This window comes from Budorcas taxicolor, chromosome 11 (assembly GCF_023091745.1).
Source record: "Budorcas taxicolor isolate Tak-1 chromosome 11, Takin1.1, whole genome shotgun sequence".
Lineage (NCBI taxonomy): Eukaryota > Metazoa > Chordata > Mammalia > Artiodactyla > Bovidae > Budorcas > Budorcas taxicolor.
The window spans coordinates 66,586,113-66,604,161 of NC_068920.1; positions in this window are offsets into that span (position 1 = coordinate 66,586,113).

Consider the following 18,049-nt stretch of genomic DNA (forward strand, 5'->3'; position numbering starts at 1 on the left):
ACATGTGTAGGACATTCCTCACACCAATCTCTCTATGTTTAAAAGTTTCCGTCAGAGCGGTTTAAAAAAAACACATAGAAGCAACGCAGATACCCACTAGACAAGACAGTGGGTACATAAACTGAGACGTCGTAGCACAGTGGAATTTTCTACAAAGGTGAAAATGAGTAAATGACAGCTATCTGCAGCTGAATCTTAGAAAGATATTCTTGCAGAAATAGCGAATCCCAGAAACATTGATTTATAGAATGATGTCCTTTCATATGATCTTCCCTGGTGACTCAGCGGTAAAGAAACCCCCTGCCAGTGCAGGATACCTGAGGTTTGAGCCCTGGGTCAGGAAGATCCCCTGGAGAAGGAAATGGCAATTCCGGCATTCTTGCCTGGGAAATCCCATGGACAGAGGTGCCTGGCAGGCTACATTTCATGGTGTTGCGAAGAGTTGGACACAACCGAGCGCGCACATACATTCTTTTATATAAAGTGGAAAACAGCTGAAACTAAACTCTCTATATACATGCATGCACATATGTTAACATACATTCAAATTTATATCTGAACACACAGGATAAAACTATTTTACCTGTATGTGAATGCATCTGTATTTAAAGAGCACATATGTGATTTGAAGGGTTTAAAATTGCCTGCACTTTTAAGAAAGCAGGCTTCCCTGGTGGCTCAGCTGGTAAAGAATCCACCTGCAATGTGGGAGACTCAGGTTTGATTCCCGGGTTGGGAAGATCCCCTGGAGAAGGGAACAGCAACCCGCTCCAGTATTCTGGCCTGGAGAATCCCGTGGACAGAGAAGCCTGGTGGGCTACAGTCCATGGGGTCGCACAGAGTTGGACACGGCTGAGTGACTGACACTTAAGAAAGCAGGAGAATGAGAAATGTAAGTTTCAGGATAGTGACGTCATCAGGTGACAGGTAGGACTAGGGTGGCGATATGGAGGGAGGTGTAAGTTTCCTCAGGTGCTGGCTGTCACACTGTAGTTTAGTCACTAAGTCAGGTACAACTGCTTGCAGCCCCATGGACTGTAGCCCACCAGGCTCCTCTGTCCATGGGATTTCCCAGGCAAGAATACTGGAGTGGGTTGCCATTTCCTTCTCCAGAGGGTCTCTGCGATCCAGGGATCAAACCCGTGTCCCTGCACTGCATTGCATTGCAAGTGGATTCTTTACCACCGAGCCTCCAAGAATGTCCTGGCTTTTATGCTGGGTGGTGGGTTTTATTTTTATCAGATCAAGAAACAGGCTGCTTAAAGAGTATGTGCCCTGAACCAAAGATTCTGATTAATCTAATTCTGAGCCCCTGAGTCCAAATTAAACAAAAAGAAACAAGATGGTTTCTTAATGTGGCTGATCTTACCCATTTTACTTTGATTCCATTGGTTTCACTTTCTTAAGGTGAATTTTTTCACCTCCTCCTACAAAATGTGGGGCGGAGGGGAGATAGCATCTGACCACCTCGCACTTCTCTGCTGCCCATGGGAAAAACAAGCCCGAGGTCACCCCACCCCACCAGCCCAAGGACTGCCTGAGGGTGACAGTGGACACCTGGGCCAGGTGTCAGCAATAATTTATGTGTGAGAAACGGAATTTGACGTCTCAAGCATTTCATATGCTCCGGGAGCAGATAGGTGCTTCTCGGAGAAGGCAGGGTTGTCTGTCTCCCGTGACGGCCCCCCGGGGCAGGGTGTTCTTGCTCACCGATGTATCCCCAGCTCCCACAGGCACTGAGGAAGTGTCTGCTGGGGGGATGGATAAATCGTGTGTAACCTGAGTTCTCCGGGGACTCACGAGCCTGTGTGAACCAACGGGATGGCCTCAGTGAGACCCTTCAATTTTCCCTTTTCCTGACTATGCTCCCAAGCTCGCTCTGGTTGACCCCGCGGCTCTCACCGTGGCTCACTGCGATGTGCAACGGGACTTGTGCTTTTGTGGTTTCTTACCTGTTCTTGTCCGCCCCTCCATTCCCACTGGCTTCGGTCACTCATGCCATCTTGTCGGGGCCCCTTGTTACAGCTGCTGGCCTCTGAGAGCGCTGTCACCTTACAGAGTGTTCTGGGTGACCCGACTGGGGAGCAAGCAGCCCTGCTGCCCCCCTCCCCCAGCTGCAGCCTCTGTCAGCTATGGCGTCAGGAGCCGCCTCGTACTGTCACAGGGCCCCCCGTTCCAGGCATCACAATGGTGATGCTGGTGGCCTGACAGCCTCTCTCCCACGGGCCTGGCCACGGAGCCACCCTCCTCCTCCCTGGCTGCCTGCCGAAACCACTTCCTCGTTCCTTGGCAGACAGAGAAAAACCAGATCAACTCTCCTGCAGAGAGACTCCCCGGGATACTGACCACTGCTTCTTCAGAAACAGCACAGCTGCCAAGCCCTGAGGGAGGCCCAGGACTCAGGCTCCGAGGGGTCAGGAGCTGTTCCGCCAGAGGCCGGGACTCAGAGAAAAAAACTGTTGATGTAGGAGAGAGAGAAAAAAAGCAAGAATGGATAAGAGGAAACAGACATTTAAGCATCTGTAAATGTGTAAGGTTTTCTATGTTTTACCTAATTTAATCCTCAACAAAAATCTGCAAGGTGGATACTGTAACTCATGTTTGAGAGATGAGGAAACCAAGGAGTTTAAACATTAATTCCCAGAGAAGGTGGCTTAGATGTGCAGCCACAAAGGATTGCCTAAGACTGGATTCCAGAACTCAGCACAGCTGAGAACAGCTGGTCCAGGCTGGGGGCAAGTTTTTTTCAAGAACGTAGGAGGAAGAAACAGGGCAAGTATTTGCTTTCTGGGTGGTGGTGGAGGGGTGGGTGGGGAGTGGAGCGCAGCCTGACTGTCGAGAAGCGCTGAGCCACGTGTGTCCAGCTCCCCTCCCCACTCATCTAGAATCTGTGAGGGGACCGGAGTGACTCATGGGGGTCCCTCCACTCGGGAGGAAGCACCAAACACCAGACATGGGAGCCAAGCAGTCCTGTCGCCTTCTCTGGGGATTGTTCTCCTGGCTCGTGGGACTCCAGCCAGGGCCCTGCTTACCCCATGGGGATGGAGGTGAGCAGCCCACCAATACAGTCCCACTCAGTCCAGGAAATACAGGTGCACTTTCTGGATCATTCTGAGCCTGCTGTTGGACAACATGCATTTAGCCTCCAAAAGGCTCAGAAATGATTCAGAACATGATGGGAATTAGATTAGCAGCAAAACCACGCTCTACTCAGAGCTGGAAACTCACCTGACTGTGTTTCCTGTCCCCAGTAACCACATGAAAATGTAGGTTTTATTATTATTCAGGGATGGCAAGGCCAGCAGATCAGGAGATGAGTGTCACTGGAAAGATGGCATGTTACTCACAGATCCCAAGAGAAGGGGCGTGCTGCACCAGTGTGGGTCAGGGGGGCTGAGGAGAAAGCCCTTATTGTGGTTCCTGTGGAAGGCGTGGGTGAGGCAGGGGAAGTGGGCTTAGTGGCAGCTCGTCTGAATCATGTCAGTGGGCTCTGGGGCCCGGGGCTGTCCCTGGTGGCTGGTGTGTGGGTTGGGGCAGGTGAACGGTGGCCCAGAATGTCAGAGCTGATAAAGGAGATGTTTGGGGTGTGGACTCTGTTCGAAACACATGCTCTGGGAATTGGCTAGCCTGGGGAGGGGAAGTCCCTTCAGAGCCAGCGAGGCCTGGATATCAAAGCCTCAGAAACAAGTGGTTCATACATTTAAGCCCAGTTAGTCCGACACAGCGCATCACAGGATATGCAAGGAAATCGGACGGCCAAAAGTAAAGAGCCAACCAAACAGAGAGGCTCCCAGTTTTATTCTTTCCAAGGAGATGGTCAAATACCCTTTTGTCCCCCCAGTTTTAATATTTTATGTATAGCTGATTTTTATAATGTTTGCATTGATTTCTGCTATACAGCAAAGTGATTTAGTTATACATATGCATACATTCTTTGTAAAATGTTCTTTTCTATTATGGTTTATCATAGGGTTCGATCCCTGGGTTGGGAAGATCCTCTGGAGAGGGAAATGGCAACCCACTCCAGTACGCTTGCCTGGAAAATCTCTCAGATGGAGCCTGGTAGGCTATAGTCCATGGGGTCACCAAGAGTTGGACCCGACGAAGTGACTTCACTTTCTTTCACTTTTATCATAGGGTAGTGAATATAGTCTGTGCTATGCAGAAGGACCTTGTCTGTCCATCCTCTCTATATGGTAGGTTGCCTCTGCTAACCCCAAACTCCCACTCCACCCTCCCCAACCCTCTCCCCCTTGGCAGCTACAAGTCTGTTCTCTGTCTGTTTCACATGTACATTCACCCGCATCATATTTTGGGTTCCACAATAAGGATGTCATGAAATTTGTCCTCTTTCTGACTTACTTCACTTAGTATGATAATCTCTGGTTGTATCCATGTTGCAGCAAGTGGCATTATTTTGTTCTTTTTTTTTGGCTGAGTAATATTACATTGTGTCCATGCACCACATCTTTACCCATTCACCTGCTGATGGACATTTAGGCTGTTTCCGTGCCTTGGCTATCACGAATAGTGCTGCTGTGAACATAGGGATACATGTATTTTTTTGGATTATAATTTTGTCTGGATATATGCCCCAGAGTGGGACTGCTGGATCACATGGCTGAAACAGCCTTTGTTAAGCACAGTCAAGCCAGTAAAACAGTCACCGTAAATCTGGCAAGCATTAGCAGTTGAAAGTTAGTGCTGTACGTAAATGGAGCCTCTTGTTTGTGGTTTTGACAGTATCCAAAACACACACAAGAAGTATTATTCTGTAGTCCCAAATTTGATTTTCAGGCTTTTCCCATTGTCTAGTTTCTGAGAAGACATTAAAGTTCAAAGATTAAGTTACTTTGCCCGTATAAATTGAAGTACAATGAAACCAAACCTCACAAATGTTGAAATCAAGGTCTGTGTTTCCTGCTCCCCAATTCCTTCCTCCTCAGTTCCAGCAGGGAGACTGCTCTGTCTGGGAAGGGGACCACAGTCCAGGCGCCTTGTCTTCTGCAGGGAAGGGTGTGGCTCCTTGAGCCTCCGTCATCGACTTGACCTCCCACACACCCCTTTATTAAAAAAAAAAGAAAAAAAACTGAAACCTTTTTCTGTTGAAGTATAGCCGATTAACAATATTGTGATGGTTTTAGGTGAATAGCCAAGGGACTCAGCCAAACATATATGTGCATCCTTTCTTCCCTAAACCCCTCTCCCATCCAGGCTGCCACATAACACTGAACAGAGTTCCCTGTGCTATACAGTGGGTCCTTGTTGGTTATCCATTTTAAATATAGCAGTGTTTACATGTCCGTCCCAAACTCCCTAACTATCCCTGCCCTACCCCACCCCCCATCAGCCACCACAAGTTCATTCTCTCAGTCTGTGAGTCGTTTCTGTTTTGTAAGTTCATGTGTATCATTTCTTTTTACATGCCACATAAGGGCTGTTATATGATATTTCTCCTCTGTATGACTTATTTCACTTTGCATGCGTGCTAAGTTGTTTCAGTCATGTCCAACGCTGCGCCACCTTATGGACTGCAGCTTGCCAGGCTCCTCTGTCCACGGGATTCTCCGGCAAGAATACTGGAGTGGGTTGCCATTGCCGCCTCCAGGAGATCTTCCCCAACCAGAGGTAGAACCCGAGTCTCTTGCATCTAACCTGCATTGGCAGGTGAATTCTTTACCGCTAGTGCAACCTTCACTTTACACACCCCTTAAAAAATGACCCTGATGTTAGTACAAGATTATCACATCTCTGGGCCCAATTACATGAAATTGTAGTGATACCAAGGGAACATTTCATGCAAAGATGGGCACAATAAAGGACAGAAACAGCAAAGACCTAACAGAAGCAGAAGATACTAAGAAGAGGTGGCAATACAGAAAACTATACATAAAAGATTGTAATGACCCAGAAAACAATGATGGTGTGATCACTCACCTAGAGCCAGACATTCTGGAATGTGAAGTCAAGTGGGCCTTAGGAAGCATGACTATAAACAAAGCTAGCGGAGGTGATGGAATTTCAGTTAAACTATTTCAAATCCTGAAAGATGATGCTGTGAAAGAGCTGCGCTCAATATGCCAGCAAATTTGGAAAACTCAGCAGTGGCCACAGGACCAGGAAAGGTCAGTTTTCATTCCAGTTCCAAAGAAAGGCAAAGCCAAGGAATATTCAAACTACTGCAAAATTGCACTCATTTTACATGCTAGCAAAGAAATGCTCAAAATTCTCCAAGTGAGGCTTCAACAGTACATGAACCGTGAACTTCCAGATGTTCAAGCTGGATTTAGAAAAGGCAGAGGAAACAGAGATCATATTGCCAACATCCACTGGATCATAGAAAAAGCAAGAGAATTCCAGAAAAAACATCTACATCTGCTTTATTTATTATTTTTACATCTGCTTCATTGATTATGCTAAATCCTTTTACTGTGTGGATCACAACAAACTGTGGGAACCTCTTAATGAGATGAGAATACTAGAACACCTCACCTGCCTCTTGAGAAACCTGAATGCAGGTCAAGAAGCAACAGTTAGAACCAGACATGGAACAATGGCCTGGTTACAAATTGGGAACGGAGTACGTCAAGGCTGTATATTGTCACCCTGTTTATTTAACTTATATGCAGAGTACATCATGAGAAATGCTGGACTGGATGAAGCACAAGCTGGAATCAAGATTGCCGGGAGAAATGTCAATAACCTCAGATATGCAGATGACACCACCCTTATGGCAGAAAGCGAAGAAGAACAAAAGAGCCTCTTGATGAAAGTGAAAGAGGAGAGTGAAAAAGTTGGCTTAAAGCTCAACATTCAGAAAACGAAGATCATGGCATCCGGTCCCATCATTTCATGGCAAATAGATGGGGAAACAGTGGAAACAGTGAGAGACTTTATTTTTGGGGGCTCCAAAATCACTGCAGATGGTGACTGCAGCCATGAAATTAAATGACATTTGCTCCTTGGAAGAAAAGCTATGATCAACCTAGACAGCATATTAAAAAGCAGAGACATTACTTTGCTAACAAAGGTCCATATAAGTCAAACTATGGTTTCTCCAGTAGTCATGTATGGCTATTAGAGTTGGACAATAAGGAATGCTGAGTGCCGAAGAATTGATGCTTTTGAGCTGTGGTGCTGGAGAAGACTCTAAAGAGTCCCTTGGACAGCAAGGAGATCAAACCAGTCCATTCTAAAGGAAGTCAACTCTGAATATTCATTGGAAGGACTGATGTTGAAGCTGAAGCTCCAATGCTTTGACCACCTGATACAAAGAACTGACTCATTAGAAAAGATTGAAGGCAGGAGGAGAAGGGGAGGACAGAGAATCAGATGGTCGGATGACATCACCAACTCCATGAACATGAATTTGAGCAAGCTCTGGGAGTTGGTGATGGACAGGGAAGCCTGGTGTGCTGCAGTCCATGAGGTCATAAAGAGTCGGAGATGACTGAGCAATTGAATTGAACTGAACTGGTCTCTGGGGCAGATTTCCCAGGAAAATGCTGCTCCCAGAACCAGGTGCTGAGTGTCAGCAGAGCCTCAGGGGTACCTGGAGAAGGAAGGGAAGACAGGTGCCAGCACAGAGCATGGACCCCGGACCAGCAGCATCAGCATCCCAGGGAACTCACCGGAAGTGACAGGGCTGCTGATGGGCTGGGCCCGGGACCCATGGCTCACAGGCCCTCTTGAGTGGTCTGGTGCTCCTCAAGGTCTGAGCCCCTCTGTGTTCTGTCTAGAACCCATGGCCTGGGAATGTGAGCTCTGTTGGGCCAGTTCCTCCAATAGGCATGAGTGACAGCACCATGCTGACCGTATCTGCGAAATCCAACCTGTGGGCTGTAGCTCAGCCTCTGGTCCTGATGCTTTCATGACTAATGCAGGCATTTCCAGGGGCAGTCTTTCCCTCCACCCTCATCTCCCAGGCTCTGGGCCATTTTGCGGCCTTTCGTCCCCACCCAGCATGTTGAAAACTTCTTACTGGGCCTTTTCCCCTAAGTCATGTATTTTGGGCCCTTTCTGGTGACAAACTGTCCCCAGGAATGTTATCATTGGGCACAGACAATCCTGGGCCAGAACACGGAGGACCACGGCCTCCTGAGCACAACTTTCTTTTCTTCCTTTTGATTTTCATGATTTACCTTCAGTGGAACAAAGCAATGAATCAGCAATTAAAAAAAACACTTAATGTCTTTAGTTTTGGTTGCCCTCTATCTTGATTGCTTTGCGCGGGCTTTCTCTCGTTGCAGGGGGTGGCGGGTGGGGTGGGGTGGGGAGGCAGTCTGCTCTGTTTCAGTGCTGGGCTTCTCACTGAAGTGGCTTCTGTCGTTGCTGAGCACGGGCCCGAGGGCACAGGCTTCAGCAGTTGCAGTGTGTGGCTCTTAGAGCTCAGGCGCAGTAGTTGTGGGGCATCAGCTTAGATTCTCCGAGGCACGTGGGGTCTTCCTGGATCAGGGATTGAACCTGGGTTTCCTGCACTGGAAGGAGGATTCTTTACCACTGAGCCACCAGGGAAGCCTGTGAGTGGAATGTTCTAGGCCTTCCCAAGGGAAGCACTCTCTCCCTGCCCCATTTCAGCTACAGAACCACCCTCAGAAGATCAGTGGCCTCCCCTGTGCCCTCAGGCCCATGAGGATGACCCTCTGGCCGTGTGGTGATGTTCTCTTGATGTATGAATGGTCAAGACCCCATGCAACCTTGCTCCCTCATGCACGTGGTTCTGATGTGGAGGACCTGCTTCAAGCGTGTGTGGCCCAGGTGAGCTGAAGGTTCCAGCCTTGGCTGCTCACAGGACCATCTGGAGAGAGGAAGGCGGTGCTCTGCCCTCTGAGCTCACCACGTGGGCTCTGATGCTGATGGTTGGGGCTCCTGGGGCCTCTGAGGCCCTGCGGGCGAGTCTAATGAGAGCCTGGCTGGGGCCCTGGTTTCAGCTCTTTAATTTTCTAAGTCAGATGCCACATCCTTAGCCTCTGAATTTGCCTTTCCCTAGGAACTGCAGTTGTCTGTGTTCTTGTCTGTGCTTTCAAATGGACCCTAAGCTCCCTGAGGGCAGGGTCTTTAGCGGCTACACCTTGGCTTTGCCCTGGTGACTCGGGCTTCGGTTCAGTTCAGTTCAGGCGCTCAGTCGTGTCCGACTCTTTGCGACCCCATGAATCGCAGCATGCCAGGCCTCCCTGTCCATCACCAAGTCCCAGAGTTCACCCAGAATCACGTCCATCGAGTCCATGATGCCATCCAGCCATCTCATCCTCTGTCGTCCCCTTCTCCTCCTGCCCCCAATCCCTCCCAGCATCAGAGTCTTTTCCAATGAGTCAGCTCTTCGCATGAGGTGGCCCAAGTACTGGAGTTTCAGCTTTAGCATCAGTCCTTCCAAAGAACACCCAGGGCTGATCTCCTTCAGAATGGACTGGTTGGATCTCCTTGCAGTCCAAGGGACTCTCAAGAGTCTTCTCCAACACCACAGTTCAAAAGCATCAATTCTTCAGCGCTCAGCCTTCTTCACAGTCCAACTCTCACATCCATACATGACCACTGGAAAAACCATAGCCTTGACTAGACGGACCTTTGCTGGCAAAGTAATGTCTCTGCTTTTCAATATGCTATCTAGGTTGGTCATAACTTTTCTTCCAAGGAGTAAGCGTCTTTTAATTTCATGGCTGCAGTCACCATCTGCACTGATTTTGGAGCCCCCCCCAAAATAAAGTCTGACACTGTTTCCACTGTTTCCTCATCTATTTGCCATGAAGTGATGGGACCGGATGCCATGATCTTCGTTTTCTGAATGTTTTAGCACGCATTAAACACCCACCAAATACTAGGTGAGTTAATGAGTGAATGAATAAATGAAGGACAGTGCTAGGGTTCTGGGCATGTGAAGCACAGCCCCTGTTCCCCACCTCCGTGTCAATCTAGGAAGCTCACTCCTGATTCCTGGAGAGTCTAAGAATCAGCTCTTCCTTAAGGGCCCATTGGTCTCTGTTCCTGCGTGTACCTCAATGCTTTAAATCAATCCATTCTCATAAAAGTTACTTAGAAAGGAGAGGTCCACAGATTTCTCAGAGTCAAAGACATCAAATGAATGGATGAACGGACTGTGCTGGCTGCTGGGTGTTCATGGGAGTTGGTTTCTGGGGGCTAATGAGGATGTTTCTCTTCTGTGATTGAAAGAGAAGGTTAGAACCTGATTCCAGGAATCACTCCCTCCTGCACTCAGAGGTCAGAGAGGCTCTTTCTTTTCTCTCTTTTTTTTTTAAATTATTTTAAGCTCTATTGAATATAGCTGATTAACGAACAATGCTGTAATAGTTTCAGGCGGAAAGCCAAGGGGCTCAGCCATACATATACGTGTATCCATTCTCCCCCAAACTCCCCTCCCATCCAGGCTGCTGTATAACATGGAGCAGAGTTCCCTGTGCTATGCAGTAGGTCCTTCTTGGTTATCTGCTTTAAGTACAGCAGTGTGTAGATGTCTGTCCCAAACTCCCTAACTGTCCCTTTCCCTATCCTTCTCTCTGGCAACCATAAACAGAGAGGCTGTTTCTTGAAGAGGTAATTCTGCCAGGCTCTGTCTCTGCAGCCCGAGCCCACTGTGAAAAGAATCCTCAAATCCCCCCTTTGGTTTTAGGTGTAACATACCTTCTGTGTGAGGGTGGAGGATGACTTTCAGAGTCCCTGGCAGGGTTCCGAATGTTTTCTGTGCCATGGACTTAGAGCTTCCTGTTTTAAAGTCTGGGAGGATATCGCTGTCGGGCAACAGGGTACTCTGGTCTCTGACTAATAGATGCCTATGATTAAATTATTTTAGACTCTAATAAAAATATTTTTAGAGTAAAGTCCTTTGGGAATTATGCCGAGTGCTGAGCACACAGTTTTTGGTAAATATGTGGACCTGCCAGGCCTTTTTCAGAAGCTTTTGCTCAGTGGGCACATCCTGAGGAAATTTAGGAGACTTATCTTCAGAGTCAGAAGCCGGGATTGATTTCAGGAACCTCCTGGAGAGAGACGGTCCTGATGAGCTATCTCACGGGCAGTGCTTTAGGGTTTTTTATGTCCTTTCATCTCTCTGTAAATACAGATTTCCTGAAACACACTTGAAATGACAGTCTTTCAGGGGAGAAGATTTATGATGACACCACCCTCAGCCTCCCATTCTCTGTTGCACCATCCCCCGCACACAGAGCATTGGGTGGCCAAGGTGGGGGTGAGTGGAAGGGAGTTGGGGGACCGTGAGCCGCTTGACCTCTGTATGCTCACTGACCCCAGTATTTCTTACCTTACAAATGTTCTCCCATAGCCCAAAGCAGATTCTTATTTCTTCCTGCTTGTGTTCTAAGGCACTTCAGTCGTGTCTGAGTCATTGTGACCCTGTGGACTATAGCACACCAGGCTCCTCTGTCCATCGGACTCTCCAGGCAAGGGTACTAGAGAGGGCTGCCATGCCCTCCTCCAGAGGATCTTCCCCACCCAGGGATTGAACCCTCATTTCTTATGTCTCCTATATTGACAGGCAAGTTCTTTACCTACTTAGAAGCAATTTATTTACCAAAAAACCTGTTAAACACCCACCGTGAGTAAATGCTGTGCCAGGTGAGGGTTTGGGGGAAACTCATCAGGAGTGACCCAGCATGTTCTTGCCCACCTGGAGCTTGTGGACAAGAGCGGGCATGACATTCTCATACTTTGTGCCTGCTGCTGCAGACCACACAAGCCCTGGGAGCCACCGGTGCGTGGGCACGCATGAATGGCAACTAAAAATCTTCTAGGTTGGTCTCACTTAGGGATGCCTTTGCTTGCAGGTAACAGAAAAAAACAACAGAGTAGTCTATACAAAAACTGATGTTTATTTTTCCCCATATTGCTAGAAGTATAGAGACTGGGCAGTTCAATGACGTCAGGGTCAGTGACTCTTGAATTTTTGACCTTTCCTCATGGTCACGAAACAACTACTGGAGCACCAGACATAGTGCCTACATTCTAGGCAAGGAGAAGGGAAGGGAAACCTCAGTTCTGTATTCACCTTCATCTGGAAACACGTTGTGGAGCTCCCCCTGCAGGCTTCCACTGGGTCTCATTGATCAAAACGGCTCCATGGGCTTCCCTGGCCCCAGGGGAGACTGGAATGCCACATCCTGGCCTTGCACACTCAGTTTGCTACTCAGTTCAGTTCAGTCGCTCAGTCGTGTCCGACTCTCTGCGACCCCATGAATCGCAGCTAGCCAGGCCTCCCTGTCCAGCACCAACTCCCAGAGTTCACTCAGACTCACGTCCATCGAGTCAGTGATGCCATCCAGCCATCTTGTCCTCTGTCGTCCCCTTCTCCTCCTGCCCTCAATCCCTCCCAGCATCAGAGTCTTTTCCAATGAGTCAACTCTTGGCATGAGGTGGCCAAAGTACTGGAGTTTCAGCTTTAGCATCATTCCTTCCAAAGAAATCCCAGGTTGATCTCCTTCAGAATGGACTGGTTGGACCTCCTTGCAGTCCAAGGGACTCTCAAGAGTCTTCTCCAACACCACAGTTCAAACGCATCAATTCTTCGGCGCTCAGCTTTCTTCACAGTCCAACTCTCACATCCATACATGACAGTTCGCTACTATTCAATAGTAAAACCCTGCCAGCAGCCTTTCTTTTTTTCACATATTACAGCCCAGTTTCCTAAGAAGCTGGTACAGTGTTTCTGTAGGCTGAGTTGGCAGAAGGCTGGTGTGGCAGAGCCAAAGAGGACGTGGTGTCCCAGACACCAGAGTGTGGCAGACATGTGTTAGGACAGCAAGCGGAGGGAACACAGAGAAGAAATGACTTCCAGGGTGGCTGACAGTGCGTGAGTCATAGAAGAAAGAACATTTAGTCCACGCTTTCATGTATTCATTCATTCAATAGATCTTAGCTTTTCCTTCCTTAGCCAGACATGTATCCTGCCCTGTGGGAGCTTAAGCCTCATAAAGAAGACAAAGATCACCCAATGAATGAGATAAAATGTGCAATTGTGCAAAGTATAAGAAAGGAGACTAGATGAGGGACTATAATTAGGTGTTTCACCCACTCAGGAGGTCAGAGAAGGGTGTTCAAGGGCAAGTGAGATTTCAGCAAGGGGAGGAAGGGGGGGTGCCCCATTAGAAGAACAGGCTAGCCATGAGCAGGGCTGGGGGGACCTGGACCCCAAAGAAGGCAGAGAGTGAGCAAGGGTTGGGGCAGAGGATACCAGGCTCTTGACCAGATGCTTTTCATGTTCTGAACTAGGGAGAGTTTGTGCTTAGAACAATCCTCTAAGGTGAGAGTCCCTTTAGTTTTGGCTCTTCTGAAAATAAATTCTGAGACACAGTGGATGCTGGTAGTTGATGAGGAAGGGGATTCCAGAGCACAGGAGTGAGGGAACCCAGAGAGAATTAAAAAAACACATGAAGGGTGATTTATGGGGTCACCTGCTGTGGCCAGGGGGCTCTCACCCACCAGGGCTGCCTGAGAGGTGTATGAAAGGTCTCCCAGAGTTTTTGTGTTTTCGCTTGAGAGAATGGCACGGATCAGTAACAACAGTCCCCGGAGACACCTGCCCCAGGGGTTATATGCAGTTTAAAGATAAGGATCAGAAAATGCTAGCCTCTTGCCCAAATTTTCACAGCAAGTAAATGATAGAGCAGGGATTTGCACCATGGTGGGCTGTGACTGCAAAGTTCATACCCTCACCACCATCCTCTTCACTGTATATTAAAGACACACAATTATCAAGAATACAGTGAATTAAGATGGATATGAAGGTCAGTGTTGGTGTGACATTTTTTATTTATTTTTAAGTTGAAGTATAGTTGATTTATTGGGTTTGATCCCTGGGTCAGGAAGATCCCTTGGAGGAGGGCATGGCAACCCACTCCAGTATTCTTGCCTGGAGAATCCCATGGACAGAGGAGCCTGGTGGGCTACAATCCATAGGATTACTAAGAGTTGGACATGACTTAAGTGACTTAGCATGCATGCATAGCTGATTTACAATGTTGTGTTAATTTCTGCTATACAGCAAGGTGATTCCATTATATATATCCACACACACACACATTCTTTTTTAAATATTCTTTTCCATTTTAGTTTGTCACAGGACAGTGATATAGTTCCCTGGGGGTATGAAATTTTTCTCACAGTCACTGTCTCCCCAGGCCTAGAGGTGATGCTGAACCTCTGGTGATTCTAGAGTACCTGCAGAAGAGGTACCACCTCCCTGGGGGATAGTAAAGGATGATGTCACATGATCTACAGAGCAAACTAATTGACCCACGAGGATTTAACCCAAGTGTACAAGAGTGAAAGGGTTGTCAATATGGTCTCTAGTAGATTGAAGAGGACTTCCTAAGTGCACAGTGGTAAAGAATCCGCATGCCAATGCAGGAGACACAAGAGACGTGGGTTTGGTCCCTGGGTTGGGAAGATCACCTGGAGAAGGGCATGGCAACCCACTCTTGTATTTTTGCCTGGAAAATTCCATGGACAGAGGAGCCTGGCAGGCTACAGTCTAGAGGGTTGCAAGGAGACATGACTGAGCAACTGAGCACTATAGTAGATAAAAAATGGTCGCAAATTCTTTGAGAAGTAGCAAGGAACAAGGGGAGAAATTAAAGTCTCCTCCCCACACCTGGTCTGGTCTCAGTGACTGGTTCGACCAGTCAAATGAGGCAGAAGTGACCTTCTAGGAGCCCAAAGGTTTGCTCACAGGGGTCCGGCCACTTCCAGCTGAGGGGCTTGAATGGAACACTTGCTCTTGGAGTCCTGAGCTACCATATGAGCCACCCTGAGGCCACCATGCTAGAGAGGCCCCAGGTGAGTGGTCCAGGTGAGATGGACAGACTCTAGGTGAGTGGTCCAAGTGAGACCGACAGGTTCTAGATATGAGGTCCAGGTGAGAGTTTCAGATGAGTTCAGCCGTCCAGTGTCTCTGCCCAGGTGCCAGACGTGGTAGAGACCCACCAGACTGGGCCACCTTCAGCTGGTACCACCAAATAAGCTCTGTTGATGGCGCATGGAGCAGATGAATCACCCAGCTGCTCATACTCCTGACCTACAAAACTGAGATGAAATAACATCCCTGGTAGTTTAATTTTTTGTTGCTCAGCCGGAGATAACTGGAACACGAGCTTTACTTTCTATTTCCTGTAGGCACTGCAATCTTACTCTTGGTAGAAGAATTTTATGTTATATTAGTTAGTTGTGTCTGACTCTTTGCGATCCCATGGACTGTAGCACGTCAGGCTCCTCTGGCCATAGGATTTCCCAGGCAAGAATACTGGAGCGGGTTGCCATTTCCTTCTCCAGGGGACTTTCACTATCTAGGGATCGAACCTGGGTCTCTTACATTGCAGGCAGATTCTTTACCATCCGAGCCACTGGGAAAACCTACATTATAGAAGAATATGTACCATCATTAAATCTAGGCCCACATGGCAAGTTGAAATTCATCTATTTGGACCAAGTTCTATATACATTTAGAGGTCAGTGGGGAATTTGGGCACCTCTCTATTTCTTTCTGTGATTCATGGGTGGAATTTTGGATCAAACATCTGAGGGATTTGCCCCAAGGAGTGAAAGCATGTTCCATTCTCAGCCCTGAAATGTAAATGGTGGATGCAAGTCCAGGAACCAGTCTGTAAACATAAGTGTGCAAAGCAGTAGCGAATCCACACAGTGTGAGAAGGCATCCCTGAGCGCATAGCATCGTAGGCAAAGCAGTGATTATGGTTGTGCTTCTGAGAGAAAGTAATCCAGAAAGTGCAGGAAAAACGTAGGGGGATGCCCGTAGTCAAAGCAGCCAGGAGTCAGTGGGGACCTGGCTAGGAGATGGTTTGTAGAGTTCAGCTCAGGACAGAGGAGGCTGCCAGCAGGAAGCGCTGGTGTCCATGCCACTGGGAGGCCCAGGGCACGAGTTCAGAGCCGTCCTCTCAGCTCCTTGTGACCTCAGCCCTCAATATGTATTTTGGGGGAAAAAGGCATCTTCTTTCACTAATTGTGTAACTGATTCAGTGAGGTGTCGCACCTCTTGGGGGCCCAAAGTTGACATGGTCTCACTTATTTTTTCAGTAGCCACAGCTGTGTCCTGACAGCTCCTTTCCCACTGGCTGGGGATCCCCCAGTGACTGCTGTCCGTCACCATAGCTTCCCAGTAGTGCTGGGCTGTCGGCACTGTCTGGTTCTATTTCTAAGACTTCATCTTGTTTGCGCAAACATTTAATCTTATGATGCGCTTCTTTTACCCACTCTTGTGATGGATGTTTGTATAAGTGTGTGTTGTGTATGTGTGTGTAAGTATGTGTATGGGTGTGTCGTGTATGTGTATGTACTGTGTGTATGTTGTGTATGTGTATATGTGAGTGTGTTGAATATGTGCATGAGTGTGCTGTGCATGTGTGTACATGTACGAGTATGTGTGGTGTGCTTATATACATGTGTGCTGCATATATGTGTATACGCATGAGTGTGTATATGTATGTACATGCATGAGTGTGTATGTGTTGTGTACATGTGTGTTGTATACTTGCATGTATGTGTTCTGCATATATGTGTGTATGAGTGTGTTGTATGTGTGTGTATGCGTTATGTGTATGGTGTATGTGTGCACGAGTGTATGTTGTATGTATGTGAATGCATATATGTTGCATATGTGAATGTGTGTGTAGTGTTGAGTGTGTTTTTGTTGTATATGTGTTTATGTGTATATGAGTGTGTTGTGCATATGATGTATATATATGTGAATGTGTGTGTAGTATGTGTATGAGTATGTGCTGTATATGTGTTTATGTGTATGAGTGTGTTGTGCATATGATATATATATATGAATGAGTATGTGCTGCATATGAGAATGTGTGTAGTATGTGTATGTGTGTGTTGTATATGTTTATGTGTATATGCATGTGTTGTACATATGTATATATATGTGAATGTGTGTTTTATATGTGTGTGTGTATGCTTGTGTATGAGTGTGTATGTGTGGTGTGTTGTATATGTGTTTATGTCTATGTGAGTGTGTTGTGCACATGACTTATATATATGTGAATGAGTGTGTTTTATGTGTGTGTATGCTTGTGTATGAGTGTGTATGTTGTGTGTGTGTTGTATATGTTTATGTTTATGTGTGTTGTGCATATGATGTATATATATGTGAATGAGTGTTTTATGTGTGTGTGTATGCTTGTGTATGAGTGTGTATGTGTTGTGTGTTGTATATGTGTTTATGTCTATGTGTGTTGTGCATATGATGCATATGTGAATGACTGTGTTTTATATGTGTGTGTGTATGCTTGTGTATGAGTGTGTTGTATATGCGTGTGTATGTGTTATGCATATGGTGTATGTGTGCATGAGTGTATGTTGTATGTATGTGAATGCATATATGTTGCATATGTGAATGTGTAGTGTTGAGTGTGTTTTATATGTGTTTATGTGTACGAGTGTGATGTGCATATGATGTATATATATGTGAATGAGTATGTGTTGCACATGAGAATGTGTGTGTAGTATGTGTATGAGTGTGTGTTGTATATGTGTTTATGTGTATATGCATGTGTTGTACATATGTATATATATATGTGAATGACTGTGTTTTATATGTGTGTGTGTATGCTTGTGTATGAGTGTGTTGTGTGCTGTGTGTACGGCTGGGTCTATCACCTCACCGACGGGCGGGTCTCCCCGAGCTCCGCTCGGGACTGCTGGGCTGGCCAGAGCGGGGGCGAGCCCTGGCGGGCTCCAGGGTGGCTGCTCTGGCCAGGCTGCTGTCCTTTTCCTACTGGTGGTCACTGCGTTTTCATCTTAGGACACTGTGTGAACTCTGGGGTCCTTTGGGAGCTTTCCACCAAGTGCTGGCTCTCTGGAGGAGGGGGAGGGAGGGCCCTGGCTGGTTTCTCAAGGGTCCTGGGGGAAAAGGTCTCATCCTGTACCCTCCCCTGGTTTTCATGACCATATCCCCCACGCCTTCACTTTTTCTAGGTGAAGATGCTACCCCTCTGGACCACCTTCCCATAGCCTGCCTCCTGCTGAAAGGAGAATAAGTCCTTTCCTGAGCCCTGGATGTTCC